This window comes from Aphis gossypii, chromosome 2 (assembly GCF_020184175.1).
Source record: "Aphis gossypii isolate Hap1 chromosome 2, ASM2018417v2, whole genome shotgun sequence".
Classification (NCBI taxonomy): domain Eukaryota; kingdom Metazoa; phylum Arthropoda; class Insecta; order Hemiptera; family Aphididae; genus Aphis; species Aphis gossypii.
In genome coordinates, this window is record NC_065531.1 from 49,235,282 (window position 1) to 49,255,631 (window position 20,350).

The following is a 20,350-nucleotide window of genomic DNA, read 5'->3' on the forward strand; positions in this document are numbered from 1 at the left end:
CCCACAGTGTATGTGTACATACATGGTAATAATAATTCAATATTTATTGCCTTTTCAAACAGATCAAATAATTTGTACACATACATGAACGGTGCACGGTAGGTATATATAGTATACCATTGAGACACAGAATAAATATTGTTATCATAATGTTAATTTTATTATTTATGTTACGAAGATTAAAATTTATTTCAAGAATCGGATTTACATAATATGTTTAAAGAAAAAAAGGAATATCGCGTTTCCTATGTATCCTTACAATATTCATATCTGCTTAGCGACTATATAGTGGTGCTGGTTCATAAGTTATTACGATAGGTGTCGGAATTGATTGGAATTTATGATGTTGTAGATTCGTAAAATTATAATATAATGCATTGTATTGTACTGCATTAATTTTTAGTGTGTATTTCATTTTACAAGTTGTCAACGTAGTTTAAACTTTGAAGATTTAAAAATTTCGTTTTATAACCATCTAGATTCTAGACATACAAACATAACCTTAAAAACTCGTCTGAAATTTTATAATTTCGATTTAGTGTGTTTTCTAAACTTTTTTTTTATTTATTATATTTTATACTGAATCATTTTTAAAGGGTTATTTTAATTCTTCCATTATTTCATTTGATTTTATTTTAAAAAACTTTTATTTAACTTTTTTTTTTCCATATTGAAAACAATCTATAAATGAATATAGTTTATATTTAAGTTTAATATAATATTTATTTTAACCGTATTTAAACACGTGAAAAACAAATTATAATTTTTACTAAGAAATCGAATAAAGCTAAAGATCAAAAATATTCTGAAATTCACTTGTGCCGTATCAATCATTGTGTTTTGGAAATTATAAAACAATGATTTTACCATTGTGTGTGTATATAAATATACTAAATGACATTACTTGCGTGATAATCAATTTTAAATCAATTGTCGTGTACGATTGTTGACGTCTGTTGAACTATTGTCGGTATTTAAGCTAATCAAAAACAAACGAGCAATAGTTGGATTGACGGTAATCAATTTTATGTTGAAACCAATATATCGATCAATTATTTGTTCTAATCATATTAGATTATGCTATATACATTAATTAATTATTGCATTGATTTTAATACTATATACACATAATTCCTGTATTATAATATCAATCAGTCAGTCAGCATAACTGCGAATGCTACACATATGACACATACGTATTATCTCGTTCTACTCGCTGAACCCGATTTTCCATGTACGCATTTAAAATAAAACTAAAGCGTGCGTTTAAGAAGATTAAAAAAAATAATAAAGCCACGTGTTATCGCGATAGAATTATTAGAGATTATATGACGTGGCGTTCTGCGGGTCGGTCAAGACTGACATTATTTCATTTTTGTCATTTTAATGGTTAAAAGCTCTTACATAATCGATTATTCGAAAGTTTACGACAAATCGATATAAACACACACTTATCGTTAATAACCTAACGCACTTTTACTTAAAAAAAAAAATCATTCTGCGCGTTAAAACTTACCTATAAAATTACATACCTATATAGGCCGTATAGTACAGTGTTACAGCCGTTTTATATAGTGCGAGCATGTTCGGTGTTGTTAAGTGTAAAACGTAATCATTATTGATGTAACATATGGCGAGTACAAGCGATATTTTTGAAGTATTGCTAGGTCCAAAATCCAATCAAAACTATCAAATGCACAAACTATTTGTGTACGATGACACGCAGCCGGGGACAATAAAAATCAATTTTCACAAGCGTTTACGTATTTAAATCTATGTGCACACGAAATAATGACAATAATACACGGTGTAAGTCGTAACAACGAATCATATTTTTTAATAGCTAAAATATGATGTTTTTCAAGTTTAAAATATTGTATTCGGTCAAGTTAGTAAGTTATTCGTCCCTCCGTTTATCATAGCTTAGTCATCTGTGCAAACGACAAAATATTCCGTCGGAATGTTTTTCCGCAGATCGAGAAGCAGGTAACATCGCGAAATTATTTCACATTATTATAATTATTATTTTACCGACCGGGTATCTAAATATATTATAAACGTACACTGTACCGGAAGTTATCGGACTCGGAAAGACCTAATCGTATTAGACACATAAAACACTTAAACCGCAAAGTTATAGTTTCAATTTTGGTACGTAGGTTGTACCACTTAAGAAAAACCAGTCTGAAACGTCAGATTTCAATCTCGCAAGCAGCGAGTATAATACGTCATAGTGAATATAATAGCTAAGTCTCGTCAAACATTATTAGGATTTCGTCGTAACTACGCGTTACCTATTTATTGGTTGGTACCCAAATATAATATACCTTTGTTCTATTAATGTTCTACAATTAAAAAGACGCCCCACCGCACATAACTTATCCACGAAATTGGTTTTTCGCGGTAAAAACTTACGGAAACGGTATTTGCATTTACCCTAATTTCCACGGTACACAGAGAAAACCATTGTATTATTACGTGTGCTGCGTCGTAGAGTTTTTTTTTGTATTTATAACTTAACAGCAATACAATTCATTTGTTTTTAAATATACATTGTTTTTACTTTTTCATATTTTGTTTATTAAATATTAAAATGCTACGACACGGATAAAAGCTCTCTTTTATGTAGTTTGAAAATATGGTATAAATATTCTGTCAATATTGTACTCGTGAGTTTTTTCCGCATTATAAACCGTTTTATATAATATATTATAACTTCGTAATCACGCAACAGCCATTGTTTGTAATGACATGGGACCATTTTAAAAATGCTTTGAATGAACATTAAAATATGTTTGTACGGTTTACAACTTTAAATCTTCTAAAAACATCATTAAAAGTGACTGTACCCAACAGTGGGCATGTGACGTTCTCGATAATTACATTTTATTTACAATATACATATTTGATATTATGAAATATTGGCTTTTATGTAATTAATTAATATCGATCAATTCGGTCCCGTAACACAGTTATAAATTATAGCCTATTATACACCATAATTCCATATTAAAATGTATGTTTATTAAAATGACTTAAATTTTAATCGGGACGTCAAACTCGGACCGAAAATCGTCATTTTTAGCTACAGTGTCGTATTCGATAGTGTTCTATCTTACGTTCAAAACGCAACGAATTCGACTACAAGAGCCATTACGGTTTGAATGGTTTTGCTCATTTATATTGAAATGCTGATTGACACAAAAGTGTGCAGGATAACGCAGGTCTGTCTTGAGCCAATGAACATGTTACTTTGAACACGGTGGAAAGCATACACTCGGAAACGAAAATCGTCGTCAAGTTATTCTCATTTCTCCGAATGCAGATGAGGATTAACGCTATAGTGGACACATTATGGTAATGATATTTTGATTTATTCGTCCGTGTTCTAAAATGCGCTGTTAAACTAATTGTGAGATAGAAGCGAATTTTATTTATTTTGTTTCAAACGGTTCAGTTTTCAGAACTATTTCAATTTAGGATTTGTTCAAAATTAGTAACGTCGCGAAATAATAATCGTTTTAAAATCATATTTTTAAATTGTTATAATATTTTTAATATTCTCAAATATGATTGTGCACATGCATGAGCACCCGTCGGAAATATATTAGAGAGGGGCATTATAATAATATTATAAAGTATAAAAAAGTGCGTTAAAAAGAAATCTAAAGTCAAAATATCAATTAAATGTTTATTTAATCAATAAAGAAGGTTAACATAATTCAAAATTATTTTTTTTATATTATTTTTTTAGTCCAAAGATGGGGGAAAATGCTCCTAACTTTTCTAACTTAAATTTCCCTCTGGGTGCTCATGTTTTTTCACTTAACATTATTTATGCTATTTTTAATTTTCGTTGTTATTATCATAGTAATATATAAGTGTTTTCAGTTTTGCTTTGTTTCAGTATGAATTCACGCAAAAGATTTTTTTCTTAAAAACAGCCTTATCTTATTTACTTAAATTTGGTAAATTTTTACTACAAAAATCTGTGGTACATATTAACATTTGTTGAGTACTAAAATTTTAGGAAGGAATTACAATTAATCTGTTAAAACCAATATTAGTAATAATAGCTAAACTCGTATTATTGTTTACGGTCCTATGAACACGACAAACTATTCTAATAATTGAAATTGAACCCTTAGTCGAAGCGCCTGTGTTTGCAGTATTAATTTCATGTTTCAATGCGCTTTTGTCATTTTATAATTTATTTATAAATAACTTAGAAATCATGTTTAGTAGCATCAAACCGGGTTTGAAGTTATATTTTAGTACATAACAGACGATAATAATACGTTATATCAAAACATTATTATACTAAATATTTATAGCAATTTTCACAACATAATATGTAAATTGTATATTAATATGTGATGTAAAACACGTTTAAACCGTTTCTAATAAATCAGTTAGTGATATTAGATATAATGTATATAGACATAATATTCGTACTGGCGTGGCTCATTTGTTCTTGTTCATACTAAAACTGCCATTAGAACATATTATATTTGTATATATAGCCTCTTTAATCATAGTTACGATTTTCACCTAACCACAGATTATTTAAACTTGATTCAAACGTAGATGTAAAAACTGACGCGTGAAAATTTTTTCTAGAGGAAAAAATAATAATTTAACTATTTTTCTTCATTAATTATTCTGTGTATATTTTAAAAGCAAATTTAACTATCAATTTCTACATAAAATTTGTTAATAAAAAGTGTTGTTTTATTTATCTGTTTAAAACTTTTAATTAATGGTTACACGTATCCATCATCAATTACATGTTTTTTTTCCTATTGCTACCAAGCGCTTCTTTTTTAAACTTCCATTATTTAATAAGTACTAACGAATAACAGAAGTTGTAACGGCAATTGATATGTTCAAACTAAACGTACTAAACGAATTTTACGCTTAATGCGTGTGCGTATTTACACAATTTACTGTATAAATAGGCATAATCAACGGTAAATGTACTGGCAATAAAAGGCTACGAATATAAACTAATTTGAACATTTTATAATCACAGCAGTCATTTCAGTACCTGAAGAAGACAACTATCCAACACTGCACGTTTAAGTTGGCTATTGAAATCGTATTCACAGTAACGACGTATTTTTATCTAAACACTTTCAAACAATCGACGTCCACTCTTACGTTAGATAGTTATAAAGGCATTGAGGTGATACTGTCGCAATGAGAATAGTTTTTGTAATAGTAAATAAAAAATAAATCTACCGTTAAATATTGATATCTGTATATAACATGCTTTTTAGTTTTACAATCACGAGAACTTTGTCAAATAATTTTGTAGAAAGAAAAAAAAACTTACTTTTTACCGGAGTTTCACTTGTATACTACTCGAGTCCTTCATTCTAAGATTTCGATCAATTTTTACTCAAAACTTTTCCCGCTTATCTCTTATTATTGCGAAAATAACAGTAGAATAAGTACAAATAACTATGCATTTTTAACTCGGTTGGTAGTTGTACAATCGCATCGTGCCTAAATAACCTTTTATCAACGTAACAAAAGGTCGGTAGGACACTGTGAATGAAAATAATTTGTTAGAGATCAAAGCTTCGAACAATGTCATCAGATATAAAATAATAAATTTTACATATTGCTTTCGAAGTAAAACAAAATCATTTTTAACGTCATGAAAACAAATTTAACATGTTTGAAAATTTCAACAAAATATAGTATTATATAATATCATTTAATAATTAATAATATAATAATAATAATTTGAACGATTGTCAAACGTTAAAACATTTTTTGATCTACAGAGTACCGTCTACACTTTACAGAATATAATTTCTGCAAAAAAGTTATTTTAAGTACGATTCTTCATTATAATATTTGAAAAATCAAGGTTCATATTTTGATAGTTGTATTTTATTAGTTTTGTATAAATTGTATATTTTTAACAATAATCAATGAATGTTTTTCCTTTTTTTTGATTTATGTACCACTGAAAACGTAAAAATTTCGATCACCCCATAGCTTTTTTTTTTTTACTAAAATGTTGATAGAGCAATATGATAAAATAATTTTATCAGTAATTAATACTGATTTAAACAATTAAAAATTTTATTCTGAACATATGTTTTTCATGAGAATAATTTTAAATATAAAATTTGATAATATTTTTGGCACTGAAATTTAAAACTTAAAACTCAATATATATATGAGTATTCACTTATTGCGTTATTTAATGGCGAATGTGTTTACAGAAGTTTTATTGAGAATATATCATTAAAATAATAACTATCATAACTATTACAATAATTTTAAAAACGACACCAAGAGAATTTATAAATTTTCATTTCTCTCTTTGCGGCCTAACCGACTGGAAGCGTTAATCATTGTTGCGGTTCATCAGTGACCATAAATAATGCTGAGTACACATTTTCGTAGTTCGCTCTAATTTCCCAAATGGTTACCGCCTTCAGAATGCTCCAACTACAACATTCGGAATGGAATAGAACAAAAAAATAAACTATACTATTTCTTATTCCTCGGCGTTTCTTTACTTTATAAAAGGTAAAAGACTATTTTTGACTGTAAATACTGCAGGGTACTACTAGGAATAATTATGACTGTCTGGGTTGCAATGGAATAATAAATTACAAATATATTGATACAATACAAGATAATAAACATGATATGTTTTTATTTAAAATAACAAACTGATGAACAGAAATTTCCCCGAAAACTTATTTATTAAAACATGATAATATTTTTTTAACTATAGGTATATATAAATTCAAACTTTTAATGCTATTTATTTCTTGAGTATTGTTTTAGAATATATTATTATTATAGTAACCATTTTATACAATGTAAATACACAGAATTTGATACTATATATTTTTTTAAATTTCCATTTCCAAAATATATTCATTTTCAATATTTTATTGATATTATAAATGTATAGACGGTTGATATGTAGATCACATTTTTTTTCAAGTTAGCTGTCTAAAAAGTTATTTATAATCAACAAAATCTAAAATATTTTCCAGAGAAATGATCTCATATCAGATTTAGCATTAGGTATGTAATAAATAATAGCTGACATTAGATCAAAGTCAATAAAATATTGTAATAGTGTAATCATATCTTATCTTAAAGAAATTAAAAACAAAAACATTACATTTTATATACTATTTTTAACGAAATGCCTATAACAGTTCAATACATTTTGGTATAGAATTATACCTACTGGTTATCGACTCGTTTCTACGTACGTCTCGTTTCTCGAATCTTGATATTAAAAAATGTCATGAATTGATAAACTGTATGAAAATGCATCAATATAGTAAAATCGTGCAGTAACATTTTATTAAATTATTATGAGTTTTGCATTAATGGTTTAATTAAAATGTTTCAATATAATTTAAGTTTATGCAATCAACAATTTCGGCGATACTAATTGATTAAATCTATAAAGTGTATTGAAACAAACACTTTATAGTATGTAAGTACTGAAAAGGTACAAGTGTATACATATCATGTGAACCATCTGTCTGCTATCACGAGACAAAAAACAAAAGGTGGTCGTTCAATGTAACAGGCAAGGTTTAATCAGTTAATTTAATCAAATAGAATGCAAACAAAAGATGTCGGATGACATATTGACACCTTTAAGAGTCTAAAATAATGTCTTTTACACAAAAGTCACAACGTACGGACATATTTGTAGTTTAAGGCAGTGAAGAAATTGGAAAATGTCTCATCCAATTCCTACCCGTCACAATATTATTATTTATAAGGATTTTACACGACTGACCGTATCTCTCGATATCAACACGTATCGATCTTCTCGTTGGCTGCTGCTCAGTTGATAACTAATAACAAATAAACAGTATACAAAGTGTAATTTATTATTATTATATCGTTTCAAAATTAATACACCTCTAAGTAGAAGTATTTTACTAAATAATAACGGTTGGGCGTATTTATCTTAATGTAATGGCGTTGTAATGACTGTCCTATGTATAATTTACATTACATAATATTATTTAAATATATTATAATGGATGAGTTAAAAGAAAAATACGAATTGAATGTTTATAGTAAAGTAAACGTAAATAAATTAATGGTGTATTCAATTATCAAATAAGTTGACATGCGCATATTCTACATTTCTACATGGTTTGAGTAAATGTAAAGAGTCGTTAATCACTTTTTAAGATAACAAAACCAGTATTAAAAAAGTTTCCTCTGAATATTACGATAAATACTTATAATTTAAATGAATTTATATTTACATAAAGTATATAATAGAGAAAAAATTAAAAACAAGGAAAATATTAATTCAAACATTTTTAAAATACTGTAATCTAATATATTATACATATCTTATAAATTCATTACTTTATTTTTTATTTTTTTGAGTGTGTAGGGGCTTTGATATTTTTGTATGGGAATTTTTCTCGTGAATAGACCAAAAGACTTTAGATAATTTAAGATAACGTTTCATACAAATATTTTAATATCATTTTTGTTATCTACCGCTTATTTGTATAAAGTAATATTCTCCTTTGAAATAATTTACTTTTCTTGATAAATTTTAATTTGCATAAATTCAGTCTTCAATAATAAAAAAACCCCAAACATTTTATTTTATAATTATATATTTTTGAATTATACCATATTTATTGTAATAATCAAAAATAAAATATTTATATGACTTGGTGCAAAGTGCTTAGAATTTGTGGAAATAACGTATTTGATGTATAACACTTCAAAAAGAATAAAAATAAATAACAAACTTCAAAAATAGTGATGCCATGTGTTTCCAATGGGTTACAGATTAATTTTAAAGCTGTAAATAACGTTTGTCCGAAAAGTTTTGGGTATTTAAAAGTTGTTACTTGTGTTTTATAACAATAATAATAATAACGACGATGATGATAATAATAATAATAATAATAATCATATATAATCATACGATCGTATTGGCGAGTGTATACAGCTTTTATAAATGAACGGCTATAATACGCGAGTTCCTTTGAATAAACATGCACGTTAGCAAAACGTATCGGCATCAAGTGTCAGTGATTATGGAATATTATGCCTGGACTGCTAATTTGTTTATACTAACAATAGTGTACAATTTGCATATAATTTTCATTAGCACCGGTCTTGACCGATTTAAATTTGCAGCACTCCGACGTGATAAAATATTCATGAGATATAATCCTAATATTATATGATTTGTCTCGAGAAATATGCGTTCATCCGAGGTGAATTGGTAAATTTAATTCGAACAAAAAGACCAGTAAATCCTAAAACGAATTTGACATCAAAATAACTTAAAAAGGAGACCATAGCTGTTACAAGGTCCACCGCCGAAGTGACAATGTAATAATATTATTAATATTAATACGTATCGCGGGTTGTCGGAGACATCACTTTGAAACTGCACTAATTTATTTATTATTACTAACAGAAACCATAACAATGATTCAATTAAGAAGACGAAAATTATGTTCGAATTCATTAGTCGTAAAATGTGGTGGAAAATCGAAAGCACGTGAAATCTCAAGTTTTTTATTTTTATACTTTTAAAATGATAATTTTGTAACCGTAAACAGATAAAACTTTGCGAAAACCACTGAATTAACGTTTATTAAAACTATTTCATGCATAATAAACGGGAGAGGACATAAAACGTTTACGTTTATGATTTATCTTGGGTTCGCATATACTATGTTTTATATTAAACCAACAACTAAAAGTAATAATATCCTACTAGCATATAAATAATATTATCATAGTATTTGTACTCTTGAGGAGGACTGCTGTTTTTTCGTAATTATTTTGAGATGTTTGCTTACTACGCACAAACATAACGATATTATAATACTACGTGGTAAATATTTTATACGCAGTGTTTCAAGTTGTTTCGTTTAATGATTATAATACTCCTGCAGTGAGTGGAATTAGAAACCGATTATTCGTTTTAAACTTATTGCAATAACAAAATATAGTAAATTACTTTGCAAGAATAATTGTCGTCTTCAAAAAAGCTCCTTTCGTGATATTTTTCACTCGATTTTTAAAATTTCTGACGTTGTCACATCTGTAAAAAAACACCTTAAACACAATGTATATAGTGTACATAATTTCTCTAAAATATGTTCGCTATAGCGTTTAGTTTGATTTGTATAAATTGAAAATGCTTTGAGTATTATTTTGACATTTTTAAAGTTTCTGATACCTAATACAGAAAATTAAATCTATGTTGTGGTATTATGAAAGAGCAAAGTACAATTTTTAATTCCACGAATTTTTCTTGAAAATATTAATGCAATATTAGATATCATTTTTGTAACCTTTACGATATTATTATTATATGACTTCAGTATATTTTTTCGAAATATTTAACCAAAATTATAAATACAATAACAAAGAAAATAGTTCATATTTAAATTTTTAGTTGAAATAAAACTTAATAATTTAATAATGATCTCATAAACGATTTTAAATAGTATTAAATTAGTTTCATAAACAAATGGGATAACTGTGGTACTCAAAAAGTTATAATCTAAAAATTGTTGATTTCCCCGTAAAATGTATTAAAACTATTTTATATATCAATGACGAAATTATGTCAATAAAAATAAAAATACAACCTACTCCTTTTTAAAATAATAATTTTATCTTAATATAATGTTAACTCGTTTCGAGGATTTTACATATTTTATTTTTATAATATTTACTCAACTAGAAAATATTTCTGGTAGTGTGGTAAGATGGTATATTGTATAATATACAGGTTTATTAGGGTATTTGATCGATACACTTTATTAGCTATAAACGCACATTAAATATAATATTTATATGCTTTACTATAAAAGTAAAAATGATATACGGACTAGCCCATAGCGTTTTTCTCTTTTCTCATAAGGCTAATATAAGAAAACACTGTATATTGTAAAAGTAAAAAAAAAAATTTATAATAATAATTATATAGGTACTATTTTTATAACGCTTGACCATTTTATTCGATGGTTTTGATCCTCCTGTTTTTATTATTTTCAAATAAGTAAATAACGTGAAATAAAATTATCTGTTCAGAGATTCTTATATTTTTTGCATTATCTTTATATTTCGATTGGACAGTTTGTGTTTCGTTAATTTGAAATCTAAATCGAAAATGATTGCAATCGAACGAGGTATGCTTCAATCCTTAATACTTATTAGGTATTGCACTATTCAGCTACGTATAATGATAAACCTAAAAAGTACCAATTGCTGGTCTCGTTACAGTGTTTATTGGTTTTTACGATTTGGTAATTGTTAACGGTTTTATTATTATACGTCTTATTATCATACAAACGTTGATTACCCTCTAATTATTAATAAATCTGTTATATTTTTTATGAGTCTATATAATAATATATTATACATGGTTTTCGCAGTGGTTGGACCCGAAACAAGACACTAATTGTTTATTTATAATTAATTTATGATGGAAATTTACGATTACCATAACTCGCAAGAAAAAAGACGGATGAAACTTTTGTTTTTAATTTGATTTGAAAAAAAAAATATATAGATACAGTTTAACAACATTTAAAATGAGGAATACGTATACACGGAATTAAAGGATTATTATTCAAGTGTCAAAATGATGGACTAATTTAGTTTTAATTACGGTTATAATGAACGTAAAAAGTGTTTCTTTTCATACTATTAAACGATGTGGATAAAAGAAACGAAAATCGCTTCAAGAAGTTTTAATTATTTTAATCTTTATACCACCATTAATATGTAGTAGGTACACAAACGCGTGCGCATAATATCGTATGATAAGGTCAGGTCAGTTGTAAATGTTTAACGTTCGATTTTGGAAGACATATTATCGACGAGATATAAAATTGTTTTACCTACTATGAATATTATATTATGTTAAAAAAATAAACGTCGCGATTGTGATATGAATTCGGCCGCTTTGATAGATATTCGGATTATTATTCATGACCGTTATAGTATACTATAATATTGCAACATAATTTTGATGTGTTAATTTACGTGAAATGGCATTCATATAAATTATAAAATTATAATATATTATATACAATTTTATCAATACATAGGAAAACATTTTTAGGTGGTATGTTGTACGATATTTTTTTTTCATTATTGATATGATATTTTATGGGTACATACACGACATTGGCTTTAGGCGATGATAACAAAATAACACGTATTCATTACTTCTTCAACATCGCAATTTCATCACATACGTATATTATATCCTAACTTAAGTGAGAAATCAGTGGTGAAAATAGAAAACAATTTTTGAGGAAAATTAATATAATACTATTATTACTTATAATAATTAATTGTTGCAAGTCTACTTATTGTACATAAGAATTGAGTTACCGAATTATAAAAACCTATGTTAGACTTATTTGGTAGAATTCCGGAGATTGTGATATAAATATCAGTACATGTGTTTAATATCTTTGTTTACACTTACAACTTTAAATTTATTAAATAAATAATTTATAGATAGAAACATCGATAAAGCATTTTGATTATTTAAAAAAAAAAAAAATTATTATTATTTTTTTTAATTGCAATACTTATTAACTGGGTTTTTATATTACAGAAAACAGTATATTATTTTATGATAAAATATGTAATATTATGGAAGACTCAAGTTCTAAAACTAAGAAATAAACCTTATCCAAACAGTGTAAAGAGTTTTTATTAAAATTACTTACATTTATGATGTTTTTCTTTTGTGTTATTATAAATTAATTTACATTTTTATTTGATTAAATAAATGGTGTACATATTTGAATCAAGACGTTTATTTTTAAATTTAGTTAATATAAAAAAAGTAAATATAAAATATCGAAGAAATATTTTTATAAATGAATATTTTTCAGAAATGCTCTTAGAGTAATGATTGGCAAATTTAATTTAGTTTGGGGGTAGAAAATTATTAAATCCACCAGCTGCATTGAAACGTATGATCTAAATTCTCGAGACACCGATCAGTAGTCTAAGAAGTGGTATTTGGAAAACGTTATTTATTGCGTTATGTGTTTCATAATTATTGTTTTTTTTTTAATGTATTTTTATTTATACATATTTATTTTTTCCAAAACATGTTTGAAGAGAATTCAATTTTTTTGTTTAAGAAAGGATGAAATTAGTTTCTACAAAGGCGCAAACCGACGTCCCGAAAAGACCCGATGACGATCAAAGTGACCGTCGTTTCATGAAGGTTTACCGTGGCGGTCGTATAGTTTCTGCTAACCTAACCCACTGCTACGGCAGTGGCGTTTGACGCACGCCAAAACGTTTTCTGGACGAACGATTCGGTACGCCAAAATAGTAAAACGATTTTGGGCACCGCAGAACCAGACCTGACAAATGAAGGTCGATTTGAGCTCGAAAGTCATTAATAACCATCGGTGACCCGTTGGGTTTTCACCTCCTCTTCAATGCAAACGTGACTTTTCCCGTCGTTTTCAACAGGCGACCATGTATATAGTACCCAAATAATATAATACACACCACACACACACACACACACACACACACACACTGGTCGATATAGAGTTTTTCACCATCAAACTCCAAAAATATTGCAAAGCAAGCCGTGTCAACATTCAACAGCGACCGCAGTAGAATATTTAGGTCACGAACCGCATTTCCACGCGTTCCCGATGTAATAATATTATAATAAAATATACGTTTTATAAGAATATAACATACAATGTACATTGCTGTACATTATTAGAGAGTATATACTAATCCACCCGTGAACTCCCGAAGGTATATTTTGCACAAAAGCCCGTGTGCGCGCGGAGCTATCTATATTATGTTGCCTTTAAAATATTATTGCAATATATTATATTCGTCGTGTTAATAGCACCTATATACATGACACGATATTATGTATATTTAATAACATCATATGCGACGCCGTTTTGTATTCTCAGCGGAAAGTCGAGTTGAAACCGCACACGGCGTATATCATAACTGTGTTAGCGTTAAAGTGTATACACGGGGATGGTGTTATTTCGTGAAATATCTGGGTATGCTTTATGTGTACGCTATAGGTAATCAAATAAAGACAATAAACCGTGTCGTTTAGAATTTAACTAGATATTTTATAAATTACTCGTGATTGTTCTGCAGAGTATAGCACATAGTATTAAACTGTGTACCCACATCGGAGATAATTTGAATAAAATGAGATTTCTGCGGAGTATGAACTATACAGACGGTGTGGTTACTGTGGTCTACGTTATCGATAACTACGGATAAAATGACGATTAAATCGACTGTTTTATTTAATAAAAAATAATAATCATGTTGACGTACAATATTATACATTCATATAAAATCGTAGTACATCGAAAATTTCGAGCATTGGTATGTAGGTACGTAAATGGTATATCATAATAAGTGATCATAATATTATATAATTAACGTATGAACACCTCTTCGCCGTGTTCACGACCACAATATTTATATATTATTTAAGAATGGTGAGAATAATATATAGTGGGTCGATGAGGTTATTATATGATCACTATTCTACGTTTTAAATGTGGACTGCAGTTAATGAATTAACTTTATTTTTAAATTGCTGTAAACAAATTATATTGCATGGAAATAATATTGTTGTTGAAGTTTTTTATTCGTTTATACTTTCATTCTAAAGTATTCAAATTACAATATCATTAAATTATGTATTTTTCGTTAAAAATAACATTTTTTTCTAATTGTATGGGAAAAATATTTCAAATATACATTTTATTGTTATATTTTCTGAATGTAATCAATGTTTTTTAATATCTAAATAAAAATTGTCTGACTTCTCTTATAGTTAATGATGTGTACGAAAAAAAAATGTACCGAAATAGGAATATCTATATTGTGGCCAAATCCGTTTTATACCGAAATAAAAGGTTGTACTAAACAAAAACGTAAAACCGTGGGATGAATCATATATTTATAGTAATATTATATTATGTTATTGATATTTTTATAAAGAAAATAATTTTAAAAATAATATTTTTTTAAATACGAATATCCATTCAAATTTATCGATAACATAATTTTTTTCCCGATTATAAAAGATTAAGTTGAACGAGTTGTAGAAGTAAATATTTTTTCTCATTATATAATTTAATCAAAATTATTTAAAATTTCAATTTTTATTAATTTTATAATTATTACCATGCCATTCTAAAATCAACTCAATGATTTAGTTGTAATAGTTATTCATTTTTGGATTATAAATATAATCTGAATTGAAGTATTAGATAACTAGCAAAAAAAAAAAATCGATTTTTTAATTTAAATATAATTGTTACCTATTAATTAACTTTTTAGTTTATTTTTAATTTAATAAATTGATCTATAATTCTTAATTTATATTCTTAATAATCAGAGTACGTAATAAAAAATCAGTATTATATCTCCCACGGCGATATTATTTGACCGCCCCTGGTCTTTAGGTATATGTGCCTGGTGTTGACAACAGGCAAATTCAGAAAATGCCTAAGTGTTATGCAATACAAATAAAAGATAACTGGTGTGAGGTTATGCATTAAACCAAGAATATATTGAGCCATACTGTAAACATCAATACTTTGATAGATGGGTGTTTTTTTTTTTTTTTTGGTAGTAGTCTTTAACTTGGCTATTTTAACGGTTATATTTTTAATAAAGATTATTATTATTTATAAATAAATATTTTCAAAAAGAATTAATAAATGAAATATTATTAAAAAGGTTATTTATTTATATTAGCTTCAATTACTGTGATAATATTGCTATTTACATTTAATTGGGTTTTTTGCATTGGTTGTTCCTTATAATATCTGATCGTTGATTCATTTATGTAAATCAGTTTGTTTGAAAATAGGTATGTTTTATTTGTTGTTCGATTTATAATCTAAAAAAGCTACGTAGTATACCTGGTATATTGTTTACCTGTCTTTGTACTTTATATTGACGACATTAAGAAAACATAATGATATTTTTATTGTTATTTGTATTCAACGGGTTATTGAACTTTTAAGAGATACACGAGTGCAGCTTTACAGCTATGTATTGTTTTTTTTTTTTTTTTTAATATATATGTTGGTTTATAATTATTTAAGTACCTATATTATATTGTACAGAATATTTTCTTAATTATTGTGCAACCAAAAAATGTAAATATTAATTGTCCGTGTTGTTTTAATTTAACATTAGCTTATTAATACACATTTTAAATTTGTCTGAGTGTTAATAATTTATAGCATACATCATACAGAGTAAAGAAAGAATAAAAAAGTTATAAATTAATCTCAGCCAGGAATTTAACCTTTAAACTTCAGTAACAGCAGAATATTATAATAACATAATTCTTCTAAATTCCTTTTTATACTTCTGCAAACTACCGTTGTCATTTTAAAATATAAAAAGAAAAATGCAACTATAGGGAACGGTGTAATGACGTATAACCCTGGGTGCATGTTTAGATGGAATAAACCACCTTCAAGTTTGACAGTTTTTACGACCCAAAGCTGTAAACTTTGTAACAGAAAACGACTTCTTTATACATTTTAATAATAATAAAATTAAAATACCAAAATAGATAATGATAGAAGAATATATAAAATAACTTGAGTAATGTACACATTTTAATAGTTCTGTCGAAATTTAATTAAAATTTAGAGATGTATTATATGTAAACGTTTAGCGTAAGAAAGACAATATTGTATAGAGAAATATGGAAATCTGAATATTATTAATATTACTGTACATAATAAACAAATGTAATTTATAGTCTGTACATTTGAAAACTTATAACACGTCTGCTGAAGACTTCTTAAAGTTTTTCATTTAAATTTAAATTACTTAGTTAGTTATTTAGAATTTTCTAGACTATTATTTCGTTTTAAATATATAAGTTTAGATCTTCATGTAGGTATCTAACAACATTTAGGATACATTATGTTAAAGGATTTGATATAATACTTTGAAAGTTTGCAAGTACATTTTATTTTTATGTATTTGCAAAACATATATTTTTATAAGATATAATACTGCACAAATGTTGTATCTAAATAGATTAAATTTAACAAAAAATAAGCTACATTGTTAAATCGTTTCAAATTGTTAAAAGCGCAATTTGAGTTGAAAAAGTTGTATTATTTAAAATAGATAAAATACTTAATAAAAAAAAAATTAATGTGTATACATTTTGTAATTTTAAGAATTTAGTTGAATGTTAAACTTATTTTCATCTCATTCATTAATTATTGAATATGCAAAAAAAAAAATTGCAAATTTTATATTTAAAAAATAAACAATTTTCAAAATATTTTTAGTCAATACTAATTACTATAATTTTATTATGTTACATGTTTTACATAATGGTGAGCTATTATAACATAGAATTAATGAGATAGCCTAAAGGCTATACCTACTTTGGATTTGGTGTATAACATAATAGATATTCTTACATTATCAAAAGCTGTGTAATCATGGTTTTACAATTTTTTTACTATATAAAATCAACATTATGCAACATAATTTACTGTTAATCGTTTGTGCTATTCATAAGTATTCATTTTTTTTTTTAAATTATTCAGTTATTATATGTTTTTACATAAGTATCTAAAATAATTAAAGATATTCGATTATAATATTATATTATTAATACATGTCAATTATTATTATAATTATTAAAAGTTTATTTTATATTCTATAAATAGATCGGATTGAATTAGTAAATTATTCAATAAGACGGCGCACTGCGCAGAGTATGAATGTTTGAAAATATATGTAGAAAAATAATTATAGCTTATAAGTTAAGTGAATGGTAAACAAACTCGAACTATAATGAGCTAAAATAGTTAAAAATACATTTTTGAAAATTTGTATTTGTATAGTATTTTTTTTTAAATTTGTGGTTTACTGCAACATTTCTTGAAAACTGTTAGCAATATTGCAGGCATTGTTTATTAATTCTCCGAATAAAATTGTTATAATAAAAAATATTTGAATTTCGCTGTATTTCAAAGTCAAAAACTAATAACAATACACAATATGCTTATTCTAAGCAGAGTGTACATATATTATTTATATATTTTTTGAAATCCGAACGAAATGGGAAATAACGAAATAATGATATGAATAAGATAAAAAAAAGAAGTTATGTAATCGTTGAAAATAGGAATATATTATTATAATATTATGTTCTATGTATGTATTTTTTACTTTGAGAAAAACTTATTACAGCAAAAAACTATTACTATATTTTGGTATTCATTCCGAAGAGTAAAAACTAATTTAAATTTACGTGTATAATATGCTTTGATCAACATAATATTATATATTTAAATAAATAAAAATGTTAATATTAAAGTGGTTTTATAATATTACTATACAATTTTTATTAGAATAATAATAATTTTGTTAAGTCCAATGAAGTATCACAGTTCTGAAACAGCAAAGAAGTAACAACGAGTGTCTCGTTTAACGAATATAAATCCAATAAGTTTTTGCTTTTTATATTCTGTAATTGACGGACTGTCCAAAGAATTACGTCCATTTTAACGTAGAAAAAACTGCTGTGGAAAAAGTTTCAGCAAACACTCCAAAAGAAAAAAAAATAAGAATAAGAAGAATGAAAAATTTAAAAATAAATGCCTGATAAGTTTTGTATGCTAAACTGAGGAAACAGCTTCCGCAAGCTCACAGAAGTTAAACCCTGTGACGTTGCACTTCACGCAAAGGGTAGGGTCATCTCATGTATTGTTATCGATGCTCTGCACCTTCCCCGGAGCATACGATGCTGAGGTCATCGGCTACGTAGACAATGATACCAGGTCGAACTTTCGACGACGGACACCGTGGCAAATCGGAGCGAGTCTGGTACTGGAGCCCACGATTGAGGACGATACGGAAGAGATGATCGCCCCGACAACAGAACAAACGTCGGTTCCGGTCGATCTTCCGAAGTGATCTCAGAGTCTTTATGACCATAAATTGTGGTCATGCGACCCTGTGATACCGTGTTAGATGAAAATCCGAAGAGTAGTCAAGGTTGACGGACGTTCGGATAAACGGACAAAAATAATAGGGTAAGGAGACCGAGAATACAAAATCGTGTAAAGATCCAACATACGGTGGATTAAATAAAATAATGTGCTATTTGGTGGTTTTTGATATAGTTGGTATGAAAACCTGACCTATATTATGTTGAAACACTCACCACTTTATTATTACAAGTTAAAACTAATTATTATTAAAAAAGCAACCATTCATAAACAAAAATTTCCATCGCATAAAAAAAATAAAAAATTTAAACTTATTTTTACCGATTTAAACCCTTTAAAATCAAAATTTAAAAAAACCCTTTCTTAGTGTACGGTGAAATTATAGTATTAATCTATCCTCAAAATTTTAATTCGATAACTCAAATAGGTTTGACTCTGCGTTGATTATTATTAAAGTACATTTTCCTTTATATATAGTCATAGTGATAACAAAATAAAGAAATCAATTTTGTCGAAAACTTTTTTAGTGTAAAAGTTTTAGTTTTCTCTTATTTTTTATTTTTGATTATGAAAATCACTTTCAAATGATCAAATTCGCTACCAAAAATAACCTCATAATTTTAAAATCCAAGTATTTTTACTACCCTAAAAGGTATGACAGTTAGAAAATAACACACATCATTATAAAATCAATACATTCATCGCTCTTCTCCAAATCTAATAAAGCGAACACATTATTTTATTAAAATTTTAACTTGTTTGCATTCTCATACTTATAATATAATTGATTTTTATATGATGAATTTTGCTTCAGCACTTTGTTGTAAGATGTAATACTCAGTACTTGATTAATATTTTATATATTTTAAAATCAATAAAAAAAAATATTATCTTGCTTAAAAAAATGATTATTTGCATTTAGTGAATATCGTGGTTCACTATTATACTTTTGGTAAAACATTTTGAAAATATAAAAGTAGTGCCAAAAAAAAAATAAATGGACAGGACATGGTAACTTGGCGCGGGCGCGCGGTTTCGCTCCAGTCACCCTGACAAAGCCAGTATTACGTTATTATTTTAAACTTGAAAGCAATGACAAATCATTTTGTTGAAAAAAAAAATAAAACGATACTAGTGGGAGCTTGGTTTATGATTATAGTGTTTGTGCGACGTTTTTACAAGTTTAAGTGCCCATAAAACAATTTACGAGTAAAGATTTTCAAAATGTATTAAGTAAAGTGATGAATATTATATGAGCAACCTTGTGACGCACAATAACCGTTGTATAATATCATTTTATCAACAATATT